The sequence below is a fragment of the Cynocephalus volans genome, chromosome 7 (genome assembly GCF_027409185.1).
Source record: "Cynocephalus volans isolate mCynVol1 chromosome 7, mCynVol1.pri, whole genome shotgun sequence".
NCBI classification, from domain to species: Eukaryota; Metazoa; Chordata; class Mammalia; order Dermoptera; family Cynocephalidae; genus Cynocephalus; species Cynocephalus volans.
The window spans coordinates 96077204-96082832 of record NC_084466.1 but is presented as its reverse complement, the minus strand read 5'-3'; positions in this window follow the sequence as shown (position 1 = coordinate 96082832).

The following is a 5629-nucleotide window of genomic DNA, read 5'->3' as shown; positions in this document are numbered from 1 at the left end:
CCCGGGGGCGGGGCGTCGCGGCCGTCGCGAGCCCGTTAGGATCGCGGCCGCAGCCGGGAACGCCCCCGGGGCCGGAGGGGGCGGCGCGGGGCCCGGGCTTCCGCTTCGCCCCGCCCCAGGGCTCCACTTGCGGGAAAAGATGCGCCCTTAGGGCGGCCCAGCCGGTTTTACCACGTTTCTCGGCCCCAGGGACCCCACTCCAGCCCCTCTGAGCTCTCTCAAGTCACCTAGGAAATTGCAGCTGTTCGGGGCATCCTGGGGCCCTTTCGGTGCAGGGCGGCAGGGAGGGGCTGAGACCGGGAGGCCGGTGCAGCCTCTCCGCCTCCGAAATGCAGCCCTCTAGGTACCTTCTGAGATGGCGTTTTTCATTAGTCTCCTGTGAAACGAAGTAATGATTATTGGGGATTCTACATAGTCGGACCTGGAGATGAACTAATCAAAGCTTCTCCAGAGGGGAATTGTTAAGTGATTCTAGGCTCGCCTCACGCGCTAGAGCATTAAACATTTGAGGCTATTAAAAAGGGCTTGGAACAGAATCTTAAACTCGTTAAGGAGTTTGTATTTCAGAGCAAAAACCAGTGAGCTACCTTTTACAGTAGTTCTCAGAGTGTGGCCCCCAGACCAGCAACATCACCTGGAAACTTGTTAGAAATGCAAATTCCTGGGCTCCACCTTAGACCGACTGAATCAAACTCCTGCGGTGGTACCCAGCAATGTTTTAACAAGCCCTCCAGGTGGTTCTGATGCAAACTAGAGTTTGACAACCGTCAGTCTATTACTTTACATGCTTTTCTACCCAAAAGCTTCCTCATGGGGGTGGAAAGAGTGGATTAAGATTTTAAATGGGACGAGCAAGATACACATGGCCCCAAAACAGGGGTGATGTGGAAAGTACAAGAAGTCGGTCACTGCCAAAGTTAACAAAGGTACACAAAACTATACAACATGCTGGGTACCCAGCATTAATTCCCCAGCTCCTAGAAGTCTGTCTTCCTGCTAAATAACAGGACTTTCAGTCCTACCTGCCCCAGAGACCTCCAGAGTTTAAGCATTCCCTGAGAAGCCTGTCCTTACTCCTCTGTTTACACTACTCCCTTAGTGAGCTCATCCCCACCCCTCTCTTTCTCCCTCAATTATCACCATAAGAGGATATTTTCTAAATCTCTTACCTCCAGTCCACCTGAGTTGTAGGCCCAAGCATCCAACAGCCTGTTTAGACACCACTATATTTCCCATTTTATCCTTTCAACTTGTCCTTCTTTCCTGGCATACAAGGCACTCCAGGATCCTTTTCCTCATGCTTCCTCAGTCTAGAAAGCACTGCCCACCTTTTGACAATTATTCATCTATTTAGACTCAGTTCAAAGGTTGCCTATCTCCCTCCTGCTCCAAGAAACTCTTCCCGGCTTCCTCCTCCTTTTCCTTGCCTTCCCTTAGGTAGACTTAATTACTCCGTTTGCCACCCAACGGTACCTTCTATAGATGTCCACTGTGACACATTTAACAGTGGAGTCAGAGGACATGAACATCAACCTCATAAACAGCAAAAACAAAAAACACCTCTGAAGGCCATTATATGCTTCAGAGTTCATGTGAAATAGGAGCCATTATGCTTCTCCTAATCTGAACATCCCAATGTGTCAGAGTCTAAGTACACATACTTTTTGTACAGTTAGAACAGTAATTTTGTCCCTCAGGGGACACTTGGCAATTATATTTGGTTGTCGCAACTGGAAGGGAAGGGAATATTACTAGCATCCAGTGGATAGAGGCCAGGGATGCTACTAAATATCCTACAATACCTACAACAAGGAATTAGTTAGTCCAAAATGTCAACAGTGCTGAGGTTAAGAAACCCTGAGTCAAGAGTGATCTTTCTAAAGAATAAATGATTGTCATTCCCTTGATTAAACTCCTTTAATAGCTTCTCACTGGAACCAGAATAAAAACCAAACTCCTGACCATGGCATTAGGCCCTATTCAATCTGGTCCATGTCTACCTCTCTCATCTCATCCCTTTTCACCTTCCTTCTCAATCACTAAGCTTTGATTATAGTGGCCTTTTGTCCAAACATACCAAGCTTGTGCCCAAACACATGAAAGATTCTCAGAACCTTTGCATTTTGCTATTACTTCTACTAGGAATGCTCTCCACTGTACGTGTCATCTCAAATGTCTTCTCCTCAGAAGTACTCCCTAAAAATTGTAGTATTAGTAGTTGCCACCACCACCAACACTGTTACTAGTTATACATACACTCATTACCCTACTGAAATTCTTCATGGCATTTAAAAGCATTTGAAGTTGTATGTTTACCATTTGTCTCCCCAACTAGAATGTAGCTCCGTGAGAACTGGGATATCTCCAGAGCCTAGTAATGTGTTCAATAAATAACTGATTGATTCCAATAGGGCCCCAAAACCCAAGCCGACTATTTCAGCTAAGTAAACAAAGATTTCTTTCCAATACTGGAGGAAAATCAGCCTCTGATAGACCTACTGAGAGGACCTATGGCAGTGCTGTTCTAAGGGATTTTCAGTAGTAGTTTTGCAAATAAGACTTTTTCACTTCAAATGCTACTTTAGAAAATACAACTGTATTATATTGCCCTCGCTTATGTGAGTCTCCTTTTAAACTGAAAATGCTTTAAGGGCAGAAGCCATCTTAGAATCCTCAGCATTTATCATAAAGCTTAGGTACTTGAACTTTTATGTACTATCATCATCATTCTACTAAGTGGAAACTTTTTGTGTCTACCATTACTGTGTGGTTTCTGTCTCCTAATTAGACTTTGACAGATACATCACCCTTCTTCCATCACGATCAGTCACCAAAAGTCCTATAGATTTTACTTTCATGTTCTAACTACAAAATATCACTCTCTACTTATTTACTCCTTATAATTAGAAATTGCCTCTTCCTTTCCATGCCCACTGCTATAGCTAACACCTCATTACCTCTGTCTAAACCATGACAATAGCATACCAACTGGGTTTTCCACCACCAAACCATCTTACACAGTACTGCCATTTCAATCTATGTTTCTGGACAAAATTCAAAGTGGTATGTATTCAATAATAGCTACGATTAAGTACATATTGTTTGCTAGGCATTGTGTTAAGCACTTAAATATTCTCACTTTTTACATTCTCTGAGATGTACAAAAAAATTTTTGGTAACAGCTTTATTGAGATATAACTCACCCAGGTAAAGTATACAATTAAACGGTTTTTAGTATGTTCAGAGTTGTGCATCCATTGCCACAATCAATTTTAGAATGGTTACATCACCCCAAAAAGAAACCCCATACCCTTCAGCCATTACCGCCAAAACTTCCACTACCTCCATTCTCCCCATCTATACACAGCCATTAATCTACATTTCTGTTTCCATGGACTTGCCTGTTCAGACATTTCATATAAATGCACTGATATGCCATGTGTCCTTTGTAACCGGCTTCTTTCACTTAATGTTTTCAAGGTTCATCCATGTTATAGCATGGATTTTTATGGCCAAATATTTCATTGTATGAATATACTACATTTTGCTTATCTATCCATAAGGTGATGAACATTTGGTTTCTTTCCACCTTTGAGGTACAATGAATAATGCTATGTATGAATATTTGTGTACATGTTTTCCTTTCTCATGGGTACGTACCTATGAGTGGAGTTGCTGGATCAAATGGTAACTAAATGTTTAACTTTTTGAGGAACTGGCAGACTGTTTTCAAAAATGGCTGCACCATTTTACATTCCCACCAAGTTTATGGGGGTTCTGATTTCTCTATATCTTCGTCAACACTTGTTACTGTCTGCTTTTTTTTGCAGCTGACCAGCATGGGGACCTGAACCCTTGACCTTGGTGTTATTAGCACCCTGCTCTAACCAACTGAGCAAACCCGCCAGCCTTTGTCTTTTTTATTATAGCTATCGCAGTGGGTATGAAGTGGTATCTCGTTGTGGTTCTGATTTCTGTTTCCTCATGACTAATGATGTTGAGCATCTTTTCATGTTCTTATTGGCCATCTGTGTATCTTCTTTGGAGAAATGTCTGTTCAGATCATTTGCCCATTTTAAAAATTGGGTTATTTGTCCTTTTAGGTTGTAAGAGTTCTTTATATATATTCTGGATACAAGTCCCTTATCAGATATATGATATATGAATATTTTCTTCCATTCTTTTCACTTTCTTGATGGTGTTGTTTGAAGCACAGAATTTTAAATTTTGACAGTGTAATTTACACATTTTTATTTTGGTTGCTTGTGCTTTTGGTGTCATATCTAAAAAAGCTTTGCCCAATACAAATTCATGAAGATTTACCCCTATATTTTCTTCTAAGAGTTTTATAGTTTTAGCTCTTTAGGTCTTTGAGCCATTTTGAGTTAATTTTTATATATTGTGTGAGCTGGGCATTCAATTTTATTCTTTTGCATGTGGATATCCAGTTGTCCCAGCATCATTTGTTAAAAAGTCTATTTTTTTTTAACCAATGAATTGTTTTGGCAAACTTGTCAAAAATCAATTGACCATAAATGTAAGAATTTTCCTTTTTTCTTTTTGCTATTGTCTGAATGTTTTGTCTCCCCTACACCCAATTCCTATGTTGAAATCCTAACCCCCAAAGTGATGGTATTAGGTGAGGCCTTTAGGAGATACTTAAGTCATGAGGGCAGAGTCCTCATGAATGCGATTAGTGTCCTTACAAAAGAGGCACAAGGGAGCTTGGTTGCCCCTTCCACCATGTGAGGACACAGTAAGAAGACACCTTCTATGAACCAGGAAACAGGCCCTTATCAGACACCAAATCTGCCAGTGCCTTAATCTTAATCTTCCCAGCTTCCAGAACTGTGATAAATAAATCTGTGGTTTATAAGCTACCCAGTTTATGATATTTGTTATGGCAGCCCAAACAGACTAAGACAATTCTCAATTCTATTTCATTGGTCCGTATGTCTATCCTGTGCTAGTTCTACATTGTCTTGATTACTGTTGCTTTGTAGTAAGTTTTGAAACTGGTACCTGTGAGTCCTCCAACTTCGCAAATATTTTTGTTTGAGTACTAGATGTTATCTCCATTTTACAGATGAGGAAACTTAAGGCTTAGAGAAGTTTGGCTTTCCCAGGGGCACAAAAATATTTAATGGTTGCCCCAGGATTCACAGTCAGATCTACATAAATCCAAAGCTGACCAGTAGGCTATGATCCTTCTATAATCTGGTCACAATCTACCTTCCAAACTTAATTTATACTAATCCCCCAACGTACCCTAAAATATTCCTTATGCTTTTCTACCTCCAAACTTCTGCTCCTGTTGTTCTTTCCATCTGGAATGCCCTGCCCTCTGTTTCATAAAATTCTAATTCACAATATTTTCACTATTAGTTAGCAAAGTGATCTGTCTTTTCACTCTATTTCCTTAGCATTACAAGCCTCTCTCATGTTTCTTATTCCATATTATACCTTACAATAAAGATATCTCTGTATACATATTATTTCACTTCCTAGGTTAAGAATAAGGACCATGTCTCACTCACCTTTCTATGTCCCCAAAACCACAATACAGTAACTTTCACATGGTACATACTAACTAAATGTTTTGAATGAATACATAAATTCTAAAATTAAC